Genomic DNA, 15,792 nt, shown 5'->3' with positions numbered 1-15,792 from the left:
ATGGGCTTGGGGTCTGGCAACCTGGCAGAGAGGGCAGGGCTGGGACCCTGGGGCCAAGGCCCAGGCTCTCTGGGTAGCCAAGCAGATATTCCTTGTATTACTGACCTTGCACCTTCTTCTGGAGGCCTCTGCACAGCTGTATGGGAGGTAACACTCCCAAGGGAACCCTCAGCATTCCTCTCCTTTCCAGTCAGGGAATGACTCAAGAATCTGCATTTATAATACATTTCCCCAGGGAATTCTGGCTACCAGTAATGCTGTCTTAGGCAATATGTTCTAGGGATTCATGTGTTCATATATTCATTCAACAAGTGTTTATTGACTTGTACTCTGTACCAGTGTTCTAGACAACTGAAGAAACAGTGATCAAAGCAGGGAGAGAAGTCCGTGACCTCATACAGCTTACATTTCTCTGTCATGAGGCACACAATAAACAAGTTAACAAAGGAATACATATACTACAAAACCAGGAGAGGAGAAGATGGCAGTGTAGGAGGACACTGGGCTCACAGCGTCCTGCTGATTGCTTAGATTCCACCCACATCTGCCTAAATAACCCAGAAAACTGCCAGAAGACTAGCAGAACGGACTCTCCAGGGCCAAGTGTAGATGAGAGGCCCACGGAAGAGGGTAGGAAGGGTGGAGAGGCGGTGTGCATTACATGGACTGGCAGGAGGGAGCCTGGGCAGTGGAGGGGCAGCCTGCCCGGCAAGGCAGAGCCCTCGAGTCTGGCTTGCAAAAGCAGAGGGGGCAGACTGTGTGAGTTCTGACAGCCAGCGGGACTTAACATCTGGAATGTTAAAAGTGAACAGCTCTGCTCCCAGAGAGCAGGGAGGGTGAGAGGACACCGGGAGGGAAAGGTGTTGAGCCCCGGAAGACAGAGCTCAGCTCGGAGGGGAACAAAGGGGCTGGCAAGTGCCATCTCCCTCGCTCATCCCCCAGCAGAAATCCCAAAGGGAACCAGTTCTGGTCACCCAACTTGCTTGCACTGCTCAAGCGCCCAATGCTGTGCTTCTGTGGATCTATCCCTCCGACAGGTCGGCCTCCCTCCCAGTTCTGCAGGGCCCCTCCTGCAGGGGACCACCTACTGCAAAGCAAGCTGAGCCTGCCCCTCCCGCCCCTGTGCACCTTGCGGATCCACCCGGCTAATATGCCAGATCCCATCAAAGCAGCACCATAAGTCTGGCAGTGTGCAAGTAGCCCAGACAGGGGCCACACCGCTCCACAGTGAGTCCTGCCCCTGGGAGAGGGGAAGATAAGGTACACACCAGTCTGATTCTGGCCCCAGTGGTGGGCTGGGGACAGACATCGGGTCTGACTGTGGCCCCGCCCACCAAAACAAGTTAGTCCAGACAGCACAGGGGAAGTGCCCTGCAGTTCCACGCCACCCCAGGGACTATTCAAAATGACGAAATGGAAGAATTCTTCTCAAAAGAAACTCCAGGAAGTAGCGACAGCTAACGAATTGATCAAAAACGATTTAAGCAACATAACGGAACAAGAATTTAGACTAATAGTCATAAAATTAATTGCTGGGCTTGAAAAAAGTATAGAGGACAGCAGAGAATCTATTGCTACAGAGATCAAGGGACTAAGAAATAGTCAGGAGGAGCTAAAAAATGCTATAAATGAGGTGAAAAATAAAATGGGGGTGACCACAGCTTGGATTGAACAGGCAGAGGAGAGAATAGGTGAATTAGAAGATAAAATTGTGGAAAAAGAGGAAGCTGAGAAAAAGATAAAAAAATCCAGGAGTATGAGGGGAGAATTAGAGAACTAAGTGATGCAATCAAACACAACAATTACCTTATAATAGGACTTCCAGAAGAGGAAGAGAGAGAGAAAGGGGCTGAAGGTGTACTTGAAGAAATCATAGCTGAGAACTTCCCTGATCTGGGGAAGGAAAAAGGCATTGAAATCCAAGAGGCACAGAGAACTCCCTTCAGACGTAACTTGAATCGACCTTCTGCATGACATATCATAGTGAAACTGGCAAAATACAAGGATAAAGAGAAAATTCTGAAAGCATCTGGGGATAAACATGCTCTAACATATAAAGGGAGACCAATAAGACTAGTGATATACCTATCTACTGAAACTTGGCAGGCCAGAAAGGAATGGCAGGAAATCTTCAATGTGATGAACAGAAAAAAAATATGCAGCTGAGAATCCTTTATCCAGCAAGTCTGTCATTCAGAATAGAAGGAGAGATAAAGGTCTTCCCAAACAAAAACTGAAGGAATTCATCACCACTAAACCAGCCCTACAAGAGATCCTAAGGGGATTCTGTGCGTAAAATGTTGCAAGGACCACAAAGTACCAGAGACATCACTACAAGCATGAAATCTACAGACATCACAATGACTCTAAACCCATATATTTCTATAACAACACTGAAAGTAAATGGACTAAATGCTCCATCCAAAAGACACAGGGTATCAGAATGGATAAAAAAAACAAGACCCATCTATTTGCTGTCTACAACAGACTCATTTTAGACTGAAGACACCTTCAGATTGAAAGTGAGGGGATGGAGAGCTATCTACCATGCTACTGGAAGTCAAAAGAAAGCTGGAGTAGCCACGCTTATATCAGACAAACTAGACTTTAAAGGCTATAACAAGAGATGAAGAAGGACATTATGTAATAATTACAGGGTCTATCCATCAGGAAGAGCTAACAATTATAAATATCTTTGTGCCAAACATGGGAGCCCCCAAATATATAAAACAATCACAAACATAAGCAACCTTATTGATAAGAATGTGGTAATTGCGGGGGACTTTAATACTCCACTTACAGTAATGGATAGATCATCTAGATACAGGATCAATAAAGAAACAAAGGGCCCTGAATGATACATACATACAATATATCATTGACAGATATATTTAGAACTCTGCATCCCAAAGCAACAGAATATACTTTCTTCTCGAGTGCACATGGAACATTCTCCAAGATAGATCATATACTGGGTCACAAAACAGCCCTTAATAAGTATAAAAGAATTGAGATCATACCACACACACTTTCAGACCACAATGCTATGAAGCTTGAAATCAACCACAGGAAAAAGTCTGGAAAACCTCCAAAAGCAGGGAGGTTAAAGAACACCCTACTAAAGAATGAATGGGTCAACCAGGCAATTAGAGAAGACATTAAAAAATATATGGAAACAAATGAAAATGAAAATACAACAACCCAAATGCTTTGGGATGCAGCGAAGGCAGTCCTGAGAGGAAAATACATTGCAATCCAGGCCTATCTCAAGAAACAAGAAAAATTCCAAATACAAAATTTAACAGAACACCTAAAGGAAATAGAAGCAGAACAGCAAAGACACCCCAAACCCAGCAGAAGAAGAGAAATAATAAAGATCAGAGCAGAAATAAACAATATAGAATCTAAAAAAACTGTAGAGCAGATCCATGAAACCAAGAGTTGGTTTTTTGAAAAAATAAACAAAATTGATAAACCTCTAGCCAGGCTTCTTGAAAAGAAAAGGGATATGACCCAAATAGAGAAAATCATGAATGAAAATGGAATTATTACAACCAATCCCTCAGAAATACAAGCAATTATCAGGGAATACTATGAAAAATTATGTGCCAACAAACTGGACAACCTGGAAGAAATGGACAAATTCCTAAGCACTCACACACTTCCAAAACTCAAGAAATAGAAAACTTGAACAGATCCATAACCAGCAAAGAAATGGAATCAGTTATCAAAAATCTCTCAACAAATAAGAGTCCAGGACCAGATGGCTTCCCAGGAGAATTCTACCAGACATTTAAAGCAGAGATAATACCTATCCTTCTCAAGCTGTTCCGAAAAATAGAAAGGGAAGGAAAAGTTCCAAACTCATTCTATGAAGCCAGCATTACTTTGATTCCTAAATCAGAGACCCAGCAAAAAAAAAAAAAAGAGAACTACAGGCCAATATCCCTGATGAATATGGATGCAAAAATTCTCAACAAGATACTAGCAAATCGAATTCAACAGCATATAAAAAGAATTATTTACCAGGATCAAGTGGGATTCATTCCTGGGCTGCAGGGCTGGTTCAACAATCACAAATCAATCAGTGGGATACATCACATTAATAAAAGAAAAGATAAGAACCATATGATACTGTCAATCGATGCAGAGAAAGCATTTGACAAAATTCAACATCTTTCTTAACAAAAACCCCTGAGAAAGTCGAGACAGAAGGAGCATACTTAAACATAATAAAAGCCATTTATGAAAAGCCCACAGCTAATATCATCCTTAATGGGGAAAAACTGAGAGCTTTCCTCCTGAGATCAGGAGCACGACAGGGATGTCCACTCTCAACGTTGTTGTTTAACATAGTGTTGGAAGTGCTAGCATCAGCAATCAGACAACAAAAGGAAATCAAAGGCACCAAAATTGGCAAAGATGAAGCCAAGCTCTCACTTTTTGCAGATGACATGATATTACACATGGAAAACCTGACAGACTCCACCAAAAGTCTGCTAGAACTGATACATGAATTCAGCAAAGTCGCAGGATACAAAATCAATGTACAGAAATCAGTTGCATTCCTATACACTAATAATGAAGCAACAGAAAGACAAATAAAGAAACTGATCCCATTCACAATTGCACCAAGAAGCATAAAATACCTAGGAATAAACCTAACCAAAGATATAAAAAATCTGTATGCTGAAAACTATAGAAAGCTTATGAAGGAAATTGAAGAAGATACATTGGAGAAGAAAATGGAGAAATGGAAAAACATTCCACGCTCATGGATTGGAAGAATAAATGTTGTTAAAATGTCAATACTACCCAAAGCAATCTACACATTCAATGCAATCCCAACCAAAATTGCACCAGCATTCTTCTTGAAGCTAGAACAAGCAATCCTAAAATTTGTATGGAACCACAAAAGACTTCAAATAGGGAGGTCAAAGTAATATTGAAGAAATAGACCAAAGCAGGAGACATCATCAAGACAGCATGGTATTGGCACAAAAACAGACACATAGACCCAATGGAATAGAATAGAGACTCCAGAATTGGACACACAAAAGTATGGACAACTCATCTTTGACAAAGCAGGAAAGACTATCCAACGGAAAAAAGACAGTCTCTTTAACAAATGGTGCTGGCAGAAGTGGACAGCAACATGCAGAAGATTGAAACTAGACCACTTTCTTACACCATTCACAAAAATAAACTCAAAATGGTTAAAGGACCTGAATGTGAGACAGGAAACCATCAAAACCCTAGAGGAGAAAGCAGGAAAAAACCTCTCTGACCTCAGACACAGCAATTTCTTTCTGGACACATCTCTAAAGGCAAGGAAATTAAAAGCAAACATGAACTATTGGGACCTCATGAAGATAAAAAGCTTCTGCACTGCAAAGGAAATAATCAACAAAACTAAAAGGCAACCAATGGAATGGGAAAAGATATTTGCAAATGACATATCAGACAAAGGGCTAGTATCCAAAATCTATAAAGAACTCACCAAACTCCACACCCGAAAAACAAATAATCCAGTGAAGAAATGGGCAGAAGACATGAATAGACAGACACGTCTCTAATGAATACATCCAGATGGCCAACAGGCACATGAAAAGATGCTCAACATCACTCCTCATCAGGGAAATACAAATCAAAACCACACTGAGATGTCACCTCACACCAGTCAGAGTGGCTAAAATGAACAAATCAGGAGACTATAGATGATGGAGAGGATGTGGAGAAACAGGAATCCTCTTGTACTGTTGGTGGGAATGCAAACTGGTGCAGCCACTCTGGAAAACAGTGTGAAGGTTCCTCAGAAAATTAAAAATAGATCTACCCTATGACCCAGCAATAGCACTGCTAGGAATGTACCCAAGGGATACAGGAGTACTGATGCATAGGGGAATTTGTACCCCAATGTTTATAGCAGTATTTTCAACAATAGCCAAATTATGGAAAGAGCCTAAATGTCTATCAACCGATGAATAAAGAAATTGTGGTTTATACACACAATAGAATACTATTTGTCAATGAGAAAGAATGAAATATGGCCTTTTGTAGCAACGTGGATGGAACTGGAGGTGTTATGCTAAGTGAAATAAGTCAGAGAAAGGTACCATATGTTTTCACTCTTATGTGGATCCTGAGCAACTTAACAGAAGACCATGGGGGAGGGGAAGGGAAAAAAAAAGTTAGGGAGGGAGGCAAACCATAAGAGACTCTTAAAAACTGAGAATAAACTGAGGGTTGATGGGGAGTGGGAGGGAGGGGAAAGTGAGTGATGGGCATTGAGGAGGGCACCTGTTGGGATGAGCACCAAGTGTTGTATGGAAACCAATTTGACAATGAATTTCATATTTAAAAAAAATACAAAATCAGGTGGTGATGGGGAAAAGGCACGCAGGGTAAAGGAAAGAGGGGCAGGGGCCCAACTTTTAGAAGGGTGATGGGGCAAGATGATGTCCTCTGAGGCAAGCCCTGGAAAAAGTGAGAACTCTCCAGGAAGAGTGCCCTGAGCAGAGACTAGCAACTGCACAGGCTGAAGCTGGGGTGTGCTTCGTGTCTCTGAAGGACTGTGGGGAGGCCAGTGTGGCTGGAGCAGAACAAGGGAGGCAGGAGCAGGAGGACTGAGTTACATGTCTAGGCAGGGTCAGCCAGGAGGCCAGCAGGGTCAGGGGAAGGACTTGGATTTTACTGGATGTTGAAGGATAAATCCCTTTGGATCCTGGCCATGACCTGGCAATGACCACCACGCTGCTGGTGCCCTGCCCAGAGCCCAGGGACTCCTTTTATTTGCTGTGTGTCGGTCCCCCCACCTCTGTGTGCCTTCAGAGGACTGCCCAAGTTCATTGGAGCAATCACTCCAGGGTTAACTGAAGAGCCAGAATAGCCTGAAGAGCTCAAGGGCTGCCTAAGAGCCATGGTCCCACCCTGATGCCGAGTGGTGTGGTTGTACAAAAGTCTGCCCTCTCCCCTTCCCCAGCCTGCTGCCTGCCCCTACTCTCTGTTTTGTGACCTGCACCAAATCTTTGGTTCAAGTTCTGCTTCTGAGAGAACCCACCCCATGACAACCTCCGAGAAGTGAATACCCTGTTAGCTCTCCATCTATCACACTATGTCCCCTGGTCTCCCACGGAAATCTTGGCTGGCAGCCTCCAGCAGTGATTCTGTGTAATTCCCACTTGCCTCCTACTCCTCCAGCTTTATCTTCCTGATACTTCTGAGTCTGAATATCTCCCTATCACTGAGAGTTCACAGCACACTCTGGGGAGGCGGCAGAGGCTACTACAGACTTTCCCATCCAAGAGAGTTTCAGTCTTGGCTCTGGCACCTACCGGCTGTGTGGGCGAGGTGCCTGTGCCATCTGAGCTTCAGCTTCCTCATATGGGGATTGGTGATAATCAAGCCACCTGGCCAGGTAGTTGTGCCAGTTAAATGCCACAAAGTGTGTGAAGTGGGTAGCTTCACGGTAGCTGCTCAAAAAATGCCACAGCCTTTCTTTCCTACACCACTCTCAGATATTAAAACTGTCCTTCCTTTCTTCAAGTAGTTGGAGGAGGGGCTTTTAAAATGATTATGGTTAAGTGGTGCCTGGGTGGCTCAGTCGGTTAAGCGTCCAACTCTTGGTTTCCGCTCAGGTCATGATCTCATGGTTTATGAGTTCAAGTCCCGCATCTGGTTCTGCGTTGCCAATACAGACTCTGCTTGGGATTCTCTCTCTCTCTCCCTTTCTCACTGCTCCTCCCCTACTAGCCCTCCTTCTTTCTCTCTCAAAATAAATAAATAAACTTAAAAAATTAAACATGATCACATTAATATCAAACATATATTGTATATTTACTAATATTCCAGGAAGAGTGCTAAATGCTTTATACATGTGATCTCTCTAAGCTCTGTTATGTTGTCGGGATTTAGTTTAGACAATATATTTGTGTGTGCGTGTGTGTGCGCGCCCCCCCTCCCCCCCCCCCCCCGCGCATGGGGGGGAGGGGGAGGGGGAGGGAGAGAGAGAGAGGGCTTTCAGTTAAGCTAATGCAAGCAGATCTTCAAGATATTTGGGCTGGATAAAATATTTTAGAAATGTTTTCTATCTAGCATGAGTTGGGTATAAAGATTCAGAGAAACCTCCAGCCTGAATTTTTAGAAATAACTCAGGAGAGCTAAAGCCCTGAACTGTCTGGTGTCTAGCCATGAGCAAGGAGGAAGATTTGGTGGCTGATTAACATTAATAGACTCCTGCCTCCTCCTCAGTGTGTATCTGCTTTGGGAGAAAGAGGGGTGGACCATTAGGGACTGAAAGCTGGGACTTCGTGGGCCTTACAGACAGGCACTAGAAGTACTTCTGGGTGGCTTGCTCACAAACGTCTTCATGCGTGGTAGAATTTTGAAATTTCCTTTCTTTTTGTCTTGACGGCTGGCTTGTAGAGAAAGAGCTGGCCAGCTCTCCCTTACCTCAACCCCCTTAGGTTACTGGTATGTGCCTTAAGGAACCTAAGAAACGTAGGAGATGTAATTGGCTTAGATCAGTTCACAATAAATCCTATCAGAGAGGTACCACTAATAGAGAAGTTAAGCAACTTGTCTGGAGTCTCCAGGAAGTGGCAAGCACGGGTTCGAAGCCACCTTCTCAATGCAGAGTCCTCTCTCTTGATCACTATGCTGACCTGTCACCAGAACACCCCTCTGTTAGGCACACTTCCTCCATTTTTCTCCATGGACAGGCAGCCTCAGCATGACTGACTTTGGGACTGGATAATTCTTTGCTGTGGATCTGTCCTGTGTATTGAAGGATGTCTGGCAGCAACCCTGGCCTATACCCACTAGACGCTAATAGCATCTTTTACCCCCACCTTGTGACGATCAGAAATGTCTTCATTCACTGCCAAATGTTCCCTGGGGAGCTCCTGGTTGAGATGTACTGGCATAGATCCTAACTCCTTAGCAAAATGCTACCTCTTCTTGAGAGAGAGAGAGAAGCTCTACTTTCTTAAGTTCTTAGTGTCAGGGACTGTGTCCAGATCTTTACCTATGGATTGGGTATCATTAACCACATCACAACATCAGGGGATAAGACATATTTACTATGGCTGTTCCAAGTAAAAATATGAGACATTGGCTCAACATTACTCTACAAGGTATTCAAGACCATTACTGGGCTGGAGATGTCAGTGTGCATATGTACCTGCTGTCAACAGACCTAAGCAGAATAGGCCTTTCATAGCCATGAGGTTGATTTTGGCAGACATCCCTTGTATGTCACTGCTAGAGGTAGGTGAGCTCTATAGGCCCTGACAGATGGAAGAGCCAATGCACAGTGACCAGACCATATATGGCAATACAACTCTGTTCCACACCCTCTTTGGCAACTAGTCCAGGAAGCCAAACCACAGCCTCTGCAGCAACAAGTCCAGAAAGATCAGGACATGGTCAATGACCGCCAACTTCCCCATTTTGTTTTGTTTTGTTTGGGTCCTCACTTCCAACTCAGGACCAACCAGAGAATGCAAAAAATACTCCCCAAACTAATCACATGAGATCCTCTGCTTCTAATTAGTCTGTCTCCAACTTCCTCATACCAATAACCAGCAATGAGAGCATACCCGAAACCTTCCCTTTGCCCACGCAACACCTTCCCACTCCTCTGCCTGCCTGAGTCTCTGCCTAATGCAAGTGGTGGTGGCTAACCACTTGTGTCCTCATATAACTTGTGTTCTCTAAATAGCTTGTGTTCTCATTAGGTGGTCTCCATTTCTCTCCAAGTCTCCTTCCCATCACCTTAATTCCAGGTAGTATGGCACAAGGGAAGCAGGTCTTGAGGATTCTGCCACTCATACAAATAACGTAGCAAGCAAGCACAGTCATACAACGTTGTCGTGTAGACTTGTGGAAGCCTCAGCCCTCAGTTCCCCAGGTCCTTCTACAGCACCTTGCACAAAGCTTTGGCTGAAGGTCGAGATAATATTCCAGACAAGACAGGCAGATGGCTTAACTATGCTCTTGGAATGTCTTCTAGGTATCTCAACACAAGATCAAATGGGAGTCCCAGTTCAGGTGTCCCAACTCAGAGGGTTTAGGCCTCTGGGTTCACTAGATTCTTATATTCCTCTTCATAGAGGTTCATGCATGCCTAGCAGTATTTGCCTTCATTCTACATATATTGAACACCACTATTGGACCAATGAAAAATGACTTTTAATATTCCAGATGCTAATTTAGAAACCTTCTAGCATTGATCAAAATAACCAGATTGGGAAGCTTCCTCAGAATAAAACAAATGAACATAGGGGAAGGGAAGGAAAAATAAGATAAAAACAGATAGGCAAACCATAAGAGACTCTTAAATACAGAGAACAAACTGAGGGTTACTGGAGGGGAGGTGGGTGGGGTAAGGGGTTAGATGGGTAATGTGCATTAGGCGGGTACTTATTGGGATGAGCCCCAGGTGTTACATGTAAGTGATGAATCACTGGGTTCTACTCCTGAAACCATCACTACACTATATGTTAACTAACTTGGATTTAAATAAAATTTAAAAATTAAAGAAAAAAAGGAACTGTAGGGTGTGCATGACTAATTGGGATTGTTAATGGGGGGGTTAACTGGAAGGTGTGGGTTCCTGATAAGGTCCTTCAAATGTTAAGGAACAACAGACCCTAGAGCATAGGTTCTTAATCCTTTCTGTGCCTTGGACCTTTTTGATGAGGTAGTAAAACCCAGGGATCCCTTCCCACGCTAATGTTTACAAGTAATGCTTATAAATGAAGAAAACCAGGTATATTGAATAGTCATCAAAACTGAAAATCAGATATATGTAATATAATAATATATGTGCTTCTTTATTAATGTGTTAAATATTAAAGTCTGGTGGCAGGTCTCAGAACTGCCAGGATTGGGGGAGCAGTGATGAGCATAAATGACATTTCAAAACACCTGCAACAGTAACGGAAAGTGCAAATACCTGTAATTTCTACTAGTTGCAAAGTCACAGGAACTTCTACGGTTGTCTGCATTCGTGCTTAAAAGGAATGCTAAAGGGGCGCCTGGGTGGCGCAGTCGGTTAAGCGTCCGACTTCAGCCAGGTCACGATCTCGCGGTCCGTGAGTTCGAGCCCCGCATCGGGCTCTGGGCTGATGGCTCGGAGCCTGGAGCCTGTTTCCGATTCTGTGTCTCCCTCTCTCTCTGCCCCTCCCCCGTTCATGCTCTGTCTCTCTCTGTCCCAAAAATAAATAAAAAACATTGAAAAAAAAATTAAAAAAAAAAAAAAGGAATGCTAAATTCTAGTTAGAGGTAATGAAAAAAAAGATGTAATTTTTTTTTTCCCATCCAAGTTCATGAACTTCTCTGAACTCGATCTGTGGGCCTCAGCAGGAAAATCCCTGCCCAGAGTGTAAAGTTAAATACTCACAGAGCACACTGTCTATGCTGAAGCAAGTGCCAGGGGAGGACTGTCATTTATTTGACATTTCTTGGTCTTCTTCCCACCATGCGGGGAAAATGAGTTCCAGGACAGAAGGAACTGTGTTGCGTTGACTGCTGAGTGTCCAGTCAGAACAGTGCCTGGCACTTAGCAGGTGTTCAGATATTATTTACTGGATGAGAGGATAACAGGAAGCTGCAAGGTGATGTGTCCTGGAATGGTCTCACCTGCCCAGGTGGTCACTGGATGAGGTGCTGGGGGCAAAGTTAAGATCTCCCTGGGGATAGGGCTATACAGGGCCTGAGACAAGTGAGGGGTACTGGGCTCACCTGTGAACTGGGATACTCAGAACCCAGTTGTCCTGGGACCAGGACCAGACCATCCTGGGAGTTCTAGGCCCCATGGACCCTTTCCGCTCTTCCAGGATTGTGGGCCCTCTCTTCTGGAACCTTCCTGTAGAATCAGCATTAAGCTCTTGCTCCATGGCCTTCTTCACCCTTTACTTCTTCTGTATCAGGTCTTAAGATTTTCTTTGGAAGGAAGAGAATGCTTCCTTCCCCTTTACACTATTCCTTACCCCCTTGTCCTTCACTCTCCTCTCTTCCCAGAAGAATTTGGTAACTGATTGAATCCAGAGCTTTGGTTCTAATGAACCTTCAAGATGGCAGGAATAACAATGTTCTCGTGAGGACCAAGAGGAGTTCATTTTCAAAAACTCTCCTAACAGATCAAGAGCACCGTTTACAGAGAGAGATTGAGAAAGAGGTGAAAACCATCAGAGTGTTCACAATCTCACCACATCTCTCTCTTTCCACGCTTTCCCAATGCTCGGTAAAGTATATAATATTAGCCCCATTTCAGGACTAAGGAAACGAAAGATCCAAAAGATCCAAAGATAACGTGCCTAACACCACACAGCTGGTAACTAGAGGCAGTGGGGTCTAGTTCTCCCTGACTTCAAAGGAACCCCACACGGCCTTGATCACTACCCAGCTAGCAACCTTAGCCTCCCAAGCAAGGCTGGGGCCCTGGGCAGGCAGAGCTGGAGAAATCTGCCTTAGGACAGTGCTTCTCAAGTTTATTGCCATTGTGTTTCAGATGGGCAAGTGGGTTTATCGCACAGGGCTGGTTCCTATCTCCTGACACCCATGACTCACCAGCACATTTGTAGTACTTCAACTGGTCCGACCCTGTTGAACTGATCACAGCCCCAATGTCATGGCAAGGTCTGATTGCTATCCAAATTTCCAGGGCTCGCTCTCACATCCTGGGCTTATCTCCTTGTATATCGGCAGACAATTCACAGCTGGGAAGTGCTTTGTGAACCACGTTCAAGCAGCAGGGGTGTGGGACACAGCACGTACCCAGGACTCCAGCAGGACCCTGAGGTCAGGGATGTGGGCCAGTGGGCCGTCCTTCCTACTAAACACAGCAATCTCTAGGTGTTTTCTCACTCAGACAATGCACAGCTGGCTCTAGCTAAATAATTTGACAATGCCCTCATTCATGGGGAATATCTAGGACTCCTTGGAGATACTAAATGAAATATTTTCAAAGTTTCCTTTGCTCCGAGTGTGATCTTAATTACAGTGTATTTATGGCTGTTGCTATGTGTTTTGGCTAAGAGGCAGTTGAATCATTTAAGAGCTGCTGTTTCAACAGGGACTTTTAAGGTGTTTGGACATCCTTGCTGTCAGTGATTGTGCCTATAATTCTCCTTTCTTTGGAGCACTCATGGGGATTTCTGTGTGCTTCTGGTAAACAGATGTATTTAAATAGTCTGCATTTCTCAGGATTAGGATTTTCACAGAAACACGAGCGTGCAGATTTACTGCTATCTTTTTCTATCAGCAATCACCACCTCAGGAAATATGTTTTCCAGTCCATTTCTTTGACCCTTGGCTTATTTCCTTCTGGGCAGCTTTGCCTCCCTGTTTGCACAGCTCATCTCTAGGAACCCCTTAAAGCCAGAAACACCCTGGCTTGCTGGCTTTTGTGTCTCAGACACACTTTTTCAGTGCCACCTAGTGGCCGGTTTCAGGTCCTAGAATAGAGACCGATGTCTAGCTGGCAAACTGGGACTCACACTCTTTAAGGAACACGCCGAATGTTTAAGAAACTGAAGCACTTTAAGACAGCAGCCAAGGATATGGCCATCTAAAAACAGTCTGGGTTCCCCCCCCCCCCACCTTTAAAAGGCTGCTTGTAGTTTTGAGAGCCTGTCAGGTTTGGATTTGAACTCTGGCTCTGAGGATTGCTAGCTGGGTGACACTGAACAAGTTACTTAACCTGGACTGGCATGGCCTGGCTTACCTATCTGTGCAAGAGAGACAACAATACTATAGCTATGGGATTAAATAATATATTTCTAGTGCCTATCACCGTAGCTGGCACATGGTAACAGCTCATTTATTATGATGGTTGTTACTATTCTTCTCATTACTTAGTACCTAGAACTCCAGAGGCACTTCATAAATAGTTGTAGTACGAATAACCAAGGCATTTACCAGTCAATTGGCAAATATTTATTAATTACCTCTTAAGCACTCAAATCTGTGTATTGAGTCTGGTGCTGAACAAAGAACTCAGGGTTGGTTATAGGTTCTCTGTCTCCAAGAGCCTAGAATCCCTCTGAGTGGAGAACATGGCCAACAACATGGCAGTTCTGTCCTGACAGGGGAGGAGAAGGGGGGGGCGGGTGGAATGGGTGCCTGAGGAGGAGAAAAGGAAGAAGGGGGCATCTGGGTTGGGATCTGGAAGGGAAGGAAATGCAAACACGTGAGGTAGGAAAGTGCAAGAAATACTTGCTGGCTACATAGGAGGAAAGGATGAATACAACTCAACTCGGTTCCTGCCCTCAAGCACTCACAGTCTAATGGGAAAGACGAATTCATAAAAAGCAATTTGGCTTTTTTTCTTTTTTTGCTTCGTGACCAGTGGAGTTTGGCAAGCAACTCTGTTCAATATCTTTTAGGGACCCAGGCTGACAGCAGCTTTACCTCAGTGCTTCTAAAGCTGGCTCCTAAAGTTTCTGCCTAACAAATGACACGTGATACCTCTGCTTACATCTTACCAACTGAAGTGGCCCCATGTCCAGACCCATCTTTAAAGGGGCTGGGAAGTACAATCCTAACTGTGCTCAGGAGACCGTGAAACATCTGGTGGATGACACAGAGGACCAGCACAAAAGATGAGCTTGCTGTAGAGTTTAAATCCAAGCGAAGAGGACAGCATCTGCCCAGACTCGGTCCATGAGGGTATACGGGGACTTACATGAGCTTCCTCATAAATTCACGACAGACGCAGCAAGGGGGAGGGTATTTACACAGCTGTCCCATGCTTGCCATCCGATTCACCAACTTGATGACAAGGTGGGTGGAGTAAGGGAAGGACAAACTTGCCTAGAGACTTAAATTAAGCTTAGGCAGAGGAGTCAGTTCCCCAGATACATTCAAGCGATGCAGTCAAGTCTCCCAGAGCCTCTCTCTGCTTGAGAGGTCCACCTGATCAGAAGGTTAGGGGCAGATCTGTGCTGAGCCAGGTTCTGCGCACCTCCCCAGAACTCCCAAGAATGTGCAGAAACAAAAGTCTGCAATGACCTGAGAGAGTGGGGCTCAGGAGGCAGCCCTGGGCTCTGGCGGGCTCCTCAGGACAGAGAAACTGCCTGCAGAGAACAGATCAGAACAGTGGGGTGTCCCTCCAGGGGCCACTGTGAGAGCTCCCCGGCTCTGCTCCTGGCTCTCACTGAAAACAAAGTGAGACTCTGGATTTGGTGCTTTTTTAAGGTATACGGTTTCTTTAGTGGCAGAGGTGAGCTCCACTTTAAGGAAACTTGACACACGAAACTGGAGATAAATTAGGGAATGGCTCTTTGCTCTCAGAAAGTGTTGTTTTATGTAGAAAGAGGATTTGTCACGAAACTTAGGATACTTGAAATATGACCTGGGCTACAAAAATTCAGTTTGCATACAACATTGCAGGGACACATGTCTTTATCCCAGGCTCATCTGCATATTGGAATCTGAGAAATGCAAAAATAAGGGGTACTTGGGTGGCTCAGACAGTTAAGTGGTTAAGCATCCAACTTTTGATTTTGTCTCAGGTCATGATCTCAGGGGTTCTTGAGTTTGAGCCCCACATCGGGCTCCATGCTGATGTGGAATTCTGTCTGTCTGTCTCTCTCTCCCTGACTCTCCCCTCCTTGTGTGCTCTCTCTCAAAAATAAATAAAGTATAAAAAAAAGTCTACAAATTACAAAAATAATAGAAACTATAGAGGGAAAAATTCTGGACTTTGGGACATGCAGACATGGTATCAAACCTTGTCTCTGCCATTCACTAATAGTGAAATGGTCTTAGGGAGGATGCCCAGCTGAG

Source organism: Prionailurus bengalensis, chromosome C1, assembly GCF_016509475.1.
Source record: "Prionailurus bengalensis isolate Pbe53 chromosome C1, Fcat_Pben_1.1_paternal_pri, whole genome shotgun sequence".
Classification (NCBI taxonomy): Eukaryota; Metazoa; Chordata; class Mammalia; order Carnivora; family Felidae; genus Prionailurus; species Prionailurus bengalensis.
The sequence above is the reverse complement of the archived record's forward strand: the minus strand, read 5'-3'. Positions refer to the sequence as shown.